This window comes from Saccostrea echinata, unplaced genomic scaffold (assembly GCF_033153115.1).
Source record: "Saccostrea echinata isolate AGI-Se365-2 ecotype Australia unplaced genomic scaffold, CSIRO_AGI_Sech_v1 ptg000072l, whole genome shotgun sequence".
Taxonomy (NCBI): domain Eukaryota; kingdom Metazoa; phylum Mollusca; class Bivalvia; order Ostreida; family Ostreidae; genus Saccostrea; species Saccostrea echinata.
The window spans coordinates 1918580-1932460 of record NW_026889821.1 but is presented as its reverse complement, the minus strand read 5'-3'; the positions used below and the strand labels follow the sequence as shown (position 1 = coordinate 1932460).

The following is a 13881-nucleotide window of genomic DNA, read 5'->3' as shown; positions in this document are numbered from 1 at the left end:
ACAGTGTTGAGTATCTAAAGAGGAAAGTTATTCCCAAGTTACACTTAAACAACAGGAGAGGATCTGCGCAACTTACAAATTTTGATGATATTTTACAAGCTATACTGGTAACTTTTATGTCTTATAGCAATTTGTTAACTTTTATAATATGCATGCTAATATATGATAGTACATGGTCTGTAATTTGTAAATATTGATTATTTCGTAAACATTTACTTTGGCATGAATAATATACAGCATTTATATTAACCCCCCTCCCCCAACAAATAAGTTTGATGCTTGAATGACATGTATTTTTTCTTTGAATTCTTGAATTGCTCAGTTAAAGCAGGTAAAAGTTAAATCATTTTCAGTAATTTTATTTAGAAAATTGTGTGATTAGTTATGGAACTGCAATTAAATATTATTAAATTATTAAAATTTAGTCACTTCAAAGCATTATTTTACCTTTTAAAATGAAAAAAATCAATTTTTATGAAATAATTTCACAGATTTTAATTGCAGCTTGAAATGTCTCTAATGCCAGATAGAAGTGTAACCGATGTGTTCTTTAGATTGAAATTTATTTATGGATACATTGTTCGAAGGTAATTTATATTTGTTGTTTACATACATACTAGCTGTTTTTAATCCCTAATTTGTTTTTCCACAATTTTTACTTGACATGGTGTGGATAATTGGTTTGAAACTTGATGTGTCACTACCTAATGAGAAACATATGATGAAGTTATTTACATGTATTTGGAACTTCTCATTTTCCCAATCAGGTTTATCCTTCAAATAGACATGATGCTCATGATCATTTAAAATATATATTCAATATTGCAATTCAATGAATTCAAGGAATTTATTCTTGAGAAAACATTAAGTGAAATAATTATTTTCTTTCTAATTAAATTGGATTTTTATGTGTTCGCACAGTACAACCAGGTAATGCACATGCAGTACACATTTTCCAATTACCAGGTATACATTTAGGCATTTGTGTTATTCTTACATTATTATAATGGTTTAAATTATAGTGAAGATATTTGAAAAGACCTTTTCCTTCTTTGTCGTTTCCACAGTTCACATCAGTCCTCATATATTATATAATTTCAAAATAACTGATAGAATGTGCAAATGAAAAAAAAGGTAGTTTGCATGAAACTATGTGTAGTTTCATTCCTTAGGAACTAAGACCTTCCTCCAATAGAGAAGGAAATTTCTGTATGGTTTAATTCTCAGAATAATTCTAGATGAAAACAAATTTACAAATACATGTATTCTCATCAGAATTTTCTTGCTTGTGCAGTACTCTCAGAATGCTTGCTATTCATTAAGTTAAAGGTGCAAGTACAAACAGGATAGTGTGGATGGAGGGGATGGGGTATTATACTATCTGCATATGTTAAATAAGTTATTTAATGATAATAAATGTATCCACTTTAAAATATTTGGACTTTCAGAAAACTGGTACGAGAAATAATGACCACTTTAGACCCTAAAGGAATGTCCAGAAGGAAAGGCAATAAACTTAAAAGAAGGCAGTACCTCAGTAAAGGTTAAATTTAACTACATGTGTGTGTGTGAGAGAGAGGGTGTGTGAGGGAGGGTAGGTATGTGTCTTGTGTGTGTGTTTGTGCACTTTATTATGCTTTGAACATTTTCTTTATGGTAAATGTAAGGGAGACAAGTTCTGATTTTTAGTTTTTTTAAGCATATGACTATACAACATTAAATGGAGGGGTTTTATGTAGTCGATGTGATTTCAAAGTCTTGCCATTTTGTTTTTTAGGTCCAAATTGGATATGGCATATAGGTAAATATCAAATTAGCCCAAGACAGTTTTTCTTATTTTTTTTTCTCTCTTTCCCCCTCACCCAACCTATTTTCTTAAACATACATGTTGATCAAGTGCCTTAAAAGTAAACATTAAGGATATTTCATGTTTGGCTGTATTGAAGATGGAGGATTGTAATTTTTGATCTCTGGATGCATGATTGATGGTCATTGTAAATTAATTATATTAGTTGGCTGGATTGCACAGTATACATGATGAAAGCCCTCTGAGACAAAGATGGTCTAAGATGATACTTTTGTCAATTAACAATGGTATACTGAAACATATGCTCATCCTTAATTATAGATGAAAATGATTGATATATATGCAGGTAGATGCTACTTATTTTTAAGGATAAAAAGATAAATATTTCCATTTCTATTTGTTTTCTCTGTGATAACTCTGAAAGTTAGGAGAGTTGATTTCTTGATCATTCCACCGGAATGCAAATTTCACCAAGCGAAAGGTCAGGAGGTAAGAAGGCCTAATATGCATGTAATTCTCGTGCGACTGTCTTTGTGTTTGACGTCAGTGGGCGGGGACTATTGAAATTGACATGTGAGGCCTCGTGTAATTCAAATCTATTAGTCTACACTTTTAAAATCTAAATTCACAATCTTATTTCACTATGAAATGGAAATATAAGGAATCACTGTCTAGTTAGTAGAGTATGCCAGGGACATCAACGATAGTGGGAAACGTGGGATAATTTATGCATAACGGGCTTCGCCCATTATGCAAATTATCCCACGTTTCCCACTATCGTTGATGCCCTGGCATACTCTACTAACTAGACAGTGATTCCTTAAATATCTTGTATCCTTAAGCAAGCAGGCACATAACATTGTTTGTTATGGTGGAGAGGCCAGACAAGAAGTGGCCAATTGGCTTGCTAATTTATCTTTCTATATATAAAGATAAAAGAACTTTAAAAAAAGAAAACTGCAGTGGCAACCTGTAGCCTGTGATCTATGTTAAACAGTATTTCAAGAAATATTAATGTAGGATAAATCTTCTTTTTCTAGACCAGTATGATAAGTTGAGTCCATACGGAATACACATCAGTGGCTGTATTGATGGGTAAATTGTTTTTTTTAAAGCCTTTTGTTTTGGAAAACATTTATGAAACACTATGAATCTTGTATACAACAAGTGATTGTAATTTTCTCAGATTAACTTTTGAATCACTTCAGGATTTTTAGATAATTATTAAATGTTCATTTATTTCCTTTTCTTATTAGGTTTTCTTGCTACGTGCTTTGGTGCGAAGCAGGAATCAGTAATAAAAACCCAAAGAAAATTGCAGCATATTTTATAAACACATTAGAACAAGTTAATTGTAATGTTTTAATGTTTTCCAAAAAAAAAATGGAATGTAATTGTAAGTGCTAATGGAATTTCTTTCAAAAGTTTATAGGTATAAAAGCAGATAAATACTCATTTGTGTTTCATATTGTTATGATAAAGATGACCTTTCCAATTTTATTGAAATGTTTGATGATTTTTAAAACAAAATGATCATTTACCTCTTTTTTTTTCAGGATATCCACATATTGTAAGGGGTGATGCAGGTTAGTTTTATTTCTTTTATATATTTAGATTTCTGATTTAATAAATATTGCCTTCTGCTGTTTTAAACTTTGCTGCACAAACATTTGGTTAATTTTGTTTCATGCTTTTGTGCAACAAACTGTCTTGATTAGGTGTAGTGCTAGGGTTTGTCCCAGGTTGTCAAAACTGACACTCTCCTGATAAACCTACATTGTGAGGGTCAAAACCGTGCTATCAATTCAATAATAAATTCAATATAACATAACCAGTGAAAATCATTTTTATGCATTGTTTCCTTAATTGTGCTTCCTTTTCTGCTGCAATGTGTTCAAGTGCTATTACAGTACTTTGTTTTTTCAACCTCCACTTCTGTTTGGGGATCCTCTGTGTTTTCTCTGAAAATGTAGTATCACTTAATTAAAAAAAAGGAATGAATTGAATTTTACTATCAAGTATATATATATACTGAACCAACATAATGATATACACATTTTATTATATATTTACCATGTGTAAAGGTACCTTAATTTGGAAAATTGAATTCTCGCATATAATCATAGCCTCCAAACAAAATAAAGTATGATGTATGCAAGGTTTGTATTCAGCAGAGAGGAACACAGTTTAAGGCATTGAAACCCAAACGAGTCGCTTTCAGAAACGCAACTTAGGCCTGTATGAATATTCACTTACCTGAGTCAGAATAAATTAAGCCAAAGTCTACACCATTTTGTGAAAGGGTCCCTGACACAGCAGCCTTTTATTTAAGATAAATGTGAAATAATTCCTGAAAAAAATGATACTTTACTTTTTATTAAAAAGGAACAGAGAATGGGACTGTAGCAGCCATCCAGAACTTCTTAAGAGAAGATGATGAAGATTCTTTCTGCAAAAAAGTCTTTATTTATGGCAAATCAAAACATAATCAGGTTTATAGATTTTTCTTTCAAAATATACCCATGTCTTTCTTGCATTTTAGGTCATCTGATTCACTTAGTTGACCTATTGCCATTGGTCTTTGTCTGTTGTCCATTATCAATTTTTACATGCTGAACTTATCCTCTGTAATTATTGAGCCAATCTCCACTAGAGTTGGTGGGTAACATCTATAGAGGAAAAGGAATATAAGTTATGGAATTCATTATCTCCAACCCCAATGGAGCTGAGATTTTGGATAAAAAGTTGTAGAAATTGATGCATGATTTTAAATCTTCTTCTCTACTCCATGGCATCTAGCAGAGAAACTACTACATTGTTATGATGAACAAGGAGGCCTCTAATTAAAGTCTGAAATTTTGGCCCCAGGAATGGGGGTTTGTGTGTTTGGGTGGGGCACATTGGTCATATAGTGAATATAAAAATATTCTTCTCTACTTCTTGGTATCTATTGGGCAAATTAAGTACATGGATAGGATAAGGAAGGGAGTCTCTATCAAAGTGGTGAAATTTATTGCCCCAGAGTCAGGGGTTCTGGTGTTGGGGTCATATACTAGTAGTGAATGTGCATTAACTATTTGTAAATCTTTACTATTTGCCACATACCATGCAATCTGAGTGTATGTTTAGAATGATCATGGAAGCATCTACCAAAAATATTTATAGTTACGGTCCTACAGTCAAAGATTCTGGCTATAGGGTGGAAATGAAATGAAGCTGCATTTATAATCCTCTCTACTACTAGGCACCCAGCAGGGAAACTAAGTGACTGTATGGGTAGGAGAAGCAAGGAAAAATGTAAAAGTTATGATGCAGGGTCAGAGGTTATTTAAAATTAAATACAATTATCCTAAAGTTTGTCATGAAAGGAATGTGCAAAGGAAGGCAGCAAGTTTTTCATTAATAGTCTGTCTGAGTTCATAGATTTAGTTTTTGTTTATTGAGTCTGTATCACAGTAAACATTATTCTCTCTGTGTGTCAGGAGCGTTCTGGGCCAAATTTTCTGATTCAAGTATTAAGGTTTGGTTTTATTTTTCATAAATGGTTTCAATTTTTTGTTTTCCTTTTTAAGGTAGAATACTTTTAAATATTGTTTTACTCATATGTACAGACAGTTTAAGTTTTGTAATTGTGAGACACAAAAGATGAATTTGCATGCTGTAAAATATTTAAATATTGATAATTACTGAGTTTGATCTTGAAAATATTGTCCTTTTGAAAAAAAAAATAAAATGGATGTGGACTTATAATGAAGTTTATCAGTATGACTCTTTAATTATCTTTAATTTTTAACTTTAATTTTCAATTTTTATTTTTTAAGAGGATTGAGAGATGGTGGGAAATTTTACGAGGGAAATGTACAGATCGATGGATACATCATTTTAAGGTTAAATATGAGATTTCTATCATTTTATGTAAGAAATCCGATGTTGTTTTCTTTTTGTTTTTTTTTTTTTTTTTTGTTTTCCATTTTTTTTCTTTAAAAATTTGTTATTGTTTTCAGGAATTGGAAAAGGATGGTCATTTTACAATCGGGGAAAAACTGCATATGTAAGTTTGCTTTTGACATAGAAGAAAAACAACAACAATGTAGGCTGGCTGTTCATCCATGAATGTTTCCATTAACTGGATATTTTACAATTCTCTCCCTTTTTTCCAAAGAAATCCAACTGTTTTCATATGAAAATGTTTAAATATTGCATGTCAGTGGGGGTAACATTGAAATTTGTGTACATTAGAAATCATTGACCTTCAACGGTAACCCTTGATTGCTTGCAATAATGGAATGTGTATAATATTCAGGCTGTTACAAACTGCAACATTATTCAAGGCATTGTACACTTGTATCTTACCAATTCAGTTAATTGTATGTGTATTTAGATTGTCAAATTCCTTATTCTAAATACTAGCGATTTTGACCAAAGAGAATACCTGTGGTGAACAGTACATGCATATACTGTACATGTATTTTGCCATGTCAAAATTTATTTGTGAATATCCTCTGTTGTTATGTGGTTTTGCCCAATTACTATGTTAATCTATATAACTCTAGAAGGTGTGGTTTCATCATTAAAGAAAATTCGTGATCTTTTATTGAATGTTTCTTAACCAGTGCATTTAGTTTTGAAGCCCCAAAAACTAATGTAACCATGTTTTATTTCAGAACATTAGTTCAATATTGTTACATGCAAATTATCAGGAAAGAATTGGAGGATGTGAAATTGGCATGGAATTACCATAGAATCAGGAAGCAAAAAACAGGCGATGTTGTTCCTGGGATTCCAGAACTCCTTTATTATGTTCCAGAAATGTTAGGTCAGTTAATTTCATGTATGAATTTTTTTAGAATACATAAGAATTGCACAATACAGTTTGGGAAAAGTGCATTGACAGAGGAGAACAACAACAAATATCACACCCACCCTATCTCTCTCTCTCTCACACACACACACACACAGAAAGAGAGAGAGAGGTCACAATTTAAGGGAAAGGGCGCCAATTTTAGACACAAAATTTCATACGCGGATAATAGAGGCATTGATTTTTAGGCTGTCACTCAAACACTGCATTATGATTTATATTATGATTATGCATTTATGACTTCTACTGAGAAGTTCTGTGTGCAGTGATTTACTCATTTACTTCTTCTGTGTAAACATCCAGTCTCATTTAAAACTATGTAAATTAATGTTGATAATTGACATGAAATAATGAAAATAATTTAATATCATAATTTTGGGGTTTTCCCATTAAAACTAGATTAATTTTCAAGTGTATAAAGTGGAAATAATTGTTGAGATTGTTGTACCATGCTCTTGATGAGGGTTTCAAAATAGAGTGTCAACATTCTTTCTCTCCAGTAGTTTCTCTCTGGTATTTTATTGAATGGGTTTATTTCCACTGCTGATGAGGTATTAAAATAATACTTTCACATGGAGTTCAGTTGAAATTGGTATGGTATGGTATGGTATGAAATGTATTTTATATGGAAAAACATGTTGTTATTTAATAATTATGTCATTTTATTTCAGGCAATCCACAGTGCCGAAATTACATTCATCAAATCAATGTTAACGATGAAAAGTTTCAGTTCCTTAAGGACCAATGCTGCTTTGAAAATGACCTGGATAAAGACACTAAGGAAGCTCTTGATGTCATTTGAGACAATTACCATCCTTCAACAGAACTAGAAGCAAAAACAATGTATATAACACTAAAAGATATACTGGAACAATATATTTATCAATAGGTTGTAATGAATTCTTGATCTGATTTATAAATACGTAATATATTCCTATAATTCTCTTCCTTTTTTGTATGTTTTCACCAGCACTTTAACATACACTTTTTTTATATTAGTCTTTTACATGTGTTATTATATGGTACTGGCTTTTCTGTCCATCAGCCTGTTCATCTGCCTTTATAATCACTCTAAGCTTTTGCTTATCAGAATAGGTTCTTGTTTCATTAAAGTAGACCGTGAGAAAAAAATCGAGTGCAGACTTGCTCAATAAAATAAATGGCATTTAGTTTTTCAAAATTACACTATTTAAAATTTTGGTATGCTTTGGAATTAATTAGATGTTGGAAATTGACATTTCACAGACAACAGATTTATGGTAGTAATATTAGCTATGTTGGTAATTCTATGTTTATAATCCACTCTACAAGTTGCAGGGGTATAATGTTCTAATGTGACAACCCCTCTTTTTTTTGGTCATTGCAACTCTGAAACCATTGAAAGAAATTCCATGAGTTTTTTTTAGTTATTAAAGACATGAAGTGGAGATGAGCATATATACAGGAAAATCTGGTTCCATTTTTTTTTTCTGGGAATTTTGGCCATTTTTGAACTTTTTAGCTCACCTGAACTGAAAGCTAAAGTGAGCTTTTCTGATCTCCTGTTGTCCGTCTGTAAACTTTTCACATTTTCAACTTATCGAGAACCACTATGCCAATTTTAACCAAAGTTGGTACAAAGCATCTTTGGTTAAAGGGGATTGAAATTTTTAAAATAAGGGCCAAGCCCTCTTACAAAGGGAGTTAATCAAAAAAAGAGAAAAATAGAGTGGGGTCATTGAAATTTTTTTTTCTCAAGAACCACTGGGCCAGAAAAGCTGAAACGTATGTGAACCCATTCTGGGGTAGTGTAGATTTTAAATTGTTCAAATCATGCCCCCCCCCCCCCAAGGGAGGGTGGGGCCACAATAGGAAATCAAAATTTTACATTGAAATTTATAGGAAAAATCTTTAAACATCTTCTCAAGAACCACTGGGCCAGAAAAGCTGAAATTCACATACAAGGATCCTGGGGTAGTGTAGACTCTAAATTGTTCAAATCATGACCCCCGGGCAGGGTGGTGCCACAATAGGAAATCCCAAGTTTGCATTAAAATATATGGAAAGAAATATATAGGAAAAAACTTTAAAAATCTTCTTCTCAAGAACCTCTTGGCCAGAAAAGCTGAAATTTATGTGGAAGCATCCTTGGGTAGTGTAGATTCTATATTTTTCAAATCATGACCCCCCTCCCCTAGGGTAGGATTGGGCCACAATAGGTATTACATGGAGGAAAATCTGTTGAAGAACAGTAAGTTACTCAGGTGAGCATTGTGGCCCATGGGCCTCCTGTTTGACGTTAATACTGCGAAAACAGTTTGTCATCACGACTCATTAGAATTACATGAACCTTACTAGTTAGTAAGGACAATTTCGAGCAGTGCAGATTTGGTTTTCTTAGGGTTTGCCTCTTTTATTTACTAGTGTATTCAATGCATACAACATGCCATTCAAAATGTGTAGCAGTCAAGGGTATGTTGGAGTATAGAGTATGTGAGCTTGCTTGTACATGCCCTATTCGCCCTTCTTTCTTTTGGTTTTTAATCATATACCAAGTACATGAATAATGAACAACTTTAACAAGATGACATTTCTTTAAAATTTACCAATCTGATTATAAGAAGCCTTATGCAAATGATTTTTTTTTTCAAAATTTAACCAGGACTATTGAGGGAATAGTAAATTTTAAAAACGTGTTCTCTGCTAATATTTTATAAAGGACAGTGTGTATTATAGATGCTTATCGATATGTATTTGTGCATTCTATAATTTGTTGCCACTGTTTCTTAACTTTGAAAGTTTTAATCATGAAATAGTCCACAGTTTTTAAGCTCACCTGAGCCAAATTAAAGCTCAAGTGAGCTTTCCTGATCGAAACTTTTCCATTGTCATCGGCGTCATTGTTGCAAACTTTTCACATTTTCATCTCAAGAACCACTGGGCCAATTTCATCCAAACTTGCCACAAATTATCCCTGGGTAAAGGGAATTCAAGTTTGTTCAAATAAAGGGCCTTGCCTTCTTCCAAAAGGAGATAATTAAAATTTTTTGAAAAATTAATGGCATCATTTAAAAACCTTCTCAAGAACCACTGTGCTTGACAAATATGAAACTTTTGTGGAATCATTGTGAGGTAGTGTAAATTCAAATTTGTTCAAATCATGACCCCCGAGGGTAGGGTGGGGCCACAATAGGGGAATTAAAGTTCCACATAGGAATACATAGGAAAAAATCTTTTAAAAATTCTCCTTGAGAACAGCATTAAAGTGATTGGTCAGATTTATACTTACTAATACTGAACTGATTAATTTTCTGCTTTTTCCTTGCCAGAGTGCTCAAGTGAGCGATGTGGCCCCTGGGCCTCTTGTATTATGTAGTAGTGTCATCATTTATCTATTCTTTAGAATTTCTTATTACGAGTGTGCAAATGGATATGAATAAGTACAGTGCAGGAAACTAATTTTGTTACAGCATCGATGCTGATTTGAATGCTTCCTTTGCTTGCTGATTTGAATGCTTCCTTTGCTTGCTGATTTAATGCTAGTTATCCTTATCCTGATGCTGTTTTATAATTAGGTCAATGCTACCGGAAGTAGCATCATGCTACCGGAAGTAGATAATGAGTTTCAGCATTGCCGTTTAAAGCAATAAAAGTGCCTTTTACAATTATTTGATCATAATATCTCACTATGTATCAATAATGTGAATACTTGAACCAATATTCTTTCTTTCTTTTTTAATTTTTTACTGAACTCATTGATTTTCTGATGCTAGTAGGATAATGCTGATTTTATGTAGGTCAATGCTGGTTTTATCCTTTGCTTGCTGATGCTGATCCTGGTAATGTTGTTTTTTAAATGCTGACCCTGATGCTAGCTCGATCCTGATGCTACTAATGCTTATGCTGATGCTGGTTTATGTAACAAAATTAGTTCCCTGCACTGTATGTTGAATGAAAAACATTGGCCACTGTAGTTCTCGTTCCTGGAGCACTGGTTTAGCATTTTGGAAACCTTGGCACTGACTTTAAAATGATAATTTCAACTCCTTTTATGTCATGAATTCAGAAGACCAATATCAAAAATGAAAAACAAATATTCACATGTGAAAGGCAAATAAATTAAACCTTTAATTTTTAGGTCACCTGAGTCACTCAGGTGACTTATTGCTATCTGTTTTTGTCTGTCGTCGTCCGTCGTGCGTTAACATTTAAACATTTTCTTCTCTGAAACTGCTCAACCAATTTTGGCATATAGCATATATGGGTGAAGGGGGACAAAAATTGTGAATTTCATGGTCCCTGCCCCCTGGGGCCTTAGGGGTGGGGCTAAAACCACCAAAATTGATGCAATCTTTAAAAACCTTCTTTACTCCTGGACATCAAGCAGTCAAACTGTTGGCATGATTGTGATATGAGCCCTCTATCAAAATTGTGAGATTCATAGCCCCAGGGTCAGGGGTTCTGGTGCTAGGGTGGGGCTATAAAGATCATATAGTGAAAATGCATTATTTCTTTGAAAATCTTCTCTGCTCCTGGGTATGAAATAAACTAACTAAGTACATAGTTATGTTTAGAAAGACTGCCTCTTCTAAAATTGTGAATTTCATGGCCTCTGGGTCCGGGGTTCTGGCGTTAGGGCGGGGCTCTATTGATTATATAGTGAAAATGCATTAAATCTTTGAAAATCTTCTTCTCTGCTCCTGGGTATTAAATAAATTAACTAAGTATATAGCTATGATGAACATAACTGCCTCTTTCAAAATTATGAAATTCATGGCGCCTGGGCCAGGGGTTCTGGTGATTATATAGTAAAAATTCATAATTTCTTTCAAAATATTTTTTTCGACTCCTGGCTATAAAGCAAAAAACAAGTGTATAGTTATGATGAGCAAGGATGCTTTTACAAAATTTTTAAAACTTGTGGTTCCAGGGGTTCTGTTGTTTCTCGGGGGGGGGGGGGAGGGGCGGGGGGGGGGGGGGCGGCTCTATTTGATTTTATAGTGAAAATGTGTGAATTCTTTGGAAATTTTCATGGTAATAGTGATAAAAGGGGGACAGATAGAAAGATACTAGATCAATTATTTTGTTGATCTTAATCGTACTATTTTTCTTGCTATGGGGCAACAAAGCTTCATTTATCAGTTTATGGATTCTCTAAATTATTGTACTTGGGTGACCGTTAAGGCCCTTGGGCCTCTTGTTTGTTATACTTTCTTTGAGAAAAATGTATTTATATAATTGGAAACTTTGGGTTAAACCTGTAAAAAATGATGCAGTTTCCAAAATCTTCTCCACTTATGGACATTCAGCATACAAAACAAGCACATAGTTATGATGAGCAGGGGTGCCTCTACTAAAATTGTGATATTTATTGCCCCAGCTTCTTCTCTACTACTGGACAATTAACAGACAAACCAAGCAGATTGTTGTGGTGAACAGGGATGTCTCAACCAAAATTGTGAAATTCTTGGCCCCTGAGTTCTGCTTTTAGGGCGTGCCTTTAATGAATGTATAGGAAACTCTATCTTTTTTTGCTATTTGGCTTCTAGCAGTCATACTGAGTGTATGGTTAGGATAATCAAGGAAAATTGTGATATTCATGACCCTGGGTCAGAGTTTTTGGCATTAAACACAGGTATACCTGCTCCAAAAAACTTTAACCTCATCCAACATCTGACACCTTTGGCTTAGATTCAGCATCCAAATATGTCAATTCTTAAAGGTGCTTAGACACAGATTTGAAGTTAATATTTTCTCAAATTTTCTGTATAATATCACGACATATATATTGCAATAGCATTTCACACGAAAATTAAAAACTTCTTTTATCTGGAAATTATTGGAACTATGAATTCCTGGACGCGTTTGATTAACACATCATTGCACTTTCACAAATTTTATCTTTATCCTTAATATTTAAGAAAAGAAGCTATTTTTGTGTATTAATGAAAAACATTACATCTATAATCCAGAAAATTCAGAGTAGAAATATGGGAAAGCAAACCCCCTCACTAATATCGTCAGCCCGTGCTCAGTGTTGTGTACAGAGTTTAACAAATTGAATACACCCGTGAAACGTAAACTGTTTTTGTAAACAGGGCACGAGCTCTGTTATTCTTAATGTTTACGATTCACCGGGTGTGTTCAATTGTTAAAGTCTGCACACACCACTGAGCACGGACTGACAATACTGTGAGTGGGTTTTGCTTTCGAACATTTCTACTCTGAATTTTTCTGGATTATAGTTTTAATATTTTTCATTAATACACAACAAAATTGCCACTTTTCTTAAGTATTAAGACTAAAACTAAATTTGTGAAAGTGCAAGGATGTGTCAATCAAACGCGTCCAGAAATTTGAAGTTTCAATAACTTCGAGATGAAATAATATTTTTATTATATTTTAGTATGAAATGCTCTAGCAACATACAAGCCATGAAATTATGCAGAAAATTTGAGAAAATATTAACTTCAAATCTGTGTCCAAGCACCTTTAAGTATCACAAGATACATCAACTGTCCAAGTTTAGCAGAAATTCTATCAGTAATAAGTTAATAACTATGATATGGCCATCACAGGATGTCTGCTCCAAGAAATTTAACCTATTCCAAAAACGTTTACTTCATCCAGCATCTGAGATTCAGCATCCAAGTATATTTAGTGCATAAGTATACCCAGATGCACAATCCTTGCAAGTTTGGTGAAGTTCAGACCTGTAATAAAATACATATGGGACCTGCTCCCAAAAATTTAACAGACACTTTCTCTCAGTAAATTAAAAATTGTGATGCAAATATTTCAAACTCCTTAAAAAACTACTCTTTGGGATTCTTTACAGTTTTCATGTAAAGAATGATAGTTTGCCATATGCCATCTCACTTACAAGATTGAAAATGAAGTAAACATGATTTTGTTGTACATGGAACCAGTAAGCATGTTCAAGGTAACAGTGTTTTACTGTAGTCCTTTTGACCATGAGGAGCAACCATGTTATGGTAAAGATGCTGGATGCAGAAATTAATACCACAAAGCAGCTTTTACTTGCAGAGTAAGAGACCAAATAAAGTGGACAAGTCATATTATCATCACTTTCAAAATCATGTTTGTTCATAAAGGAATTTATTGAATCAAATTGTTTATTGTGATAAAATTGGAGCTGTGACATTACTACCTCCAATAATACTCTCCAGTTACAATGCTAAAAAACTAACGATTACAAAAAGTATTTCAGTAT

General features: G+C 33.3%; 1 long non-coding RNA gene across 1 annotated transcript; it reads left to right on the top strand.

The window, feature by feature from the left end:
* The first annotated feature begins 564 nt into the window (after nt 1–564).
* On the top strand, nt 565–2904 carry LOC133176266 (uncharacterized). Its single transcript, XR_009719412.1, has 4 exons — nt 565–587; nt 1449–1543; nt 1778–1801; nt 2848–2904. It is a non-coding gene; the product is annotated as an uncharacterized LOC133176266 (long non-coding RNA).
* The last annotated feature ends 10977 nt before the right edge of the window (nt 2905–13881 follow it).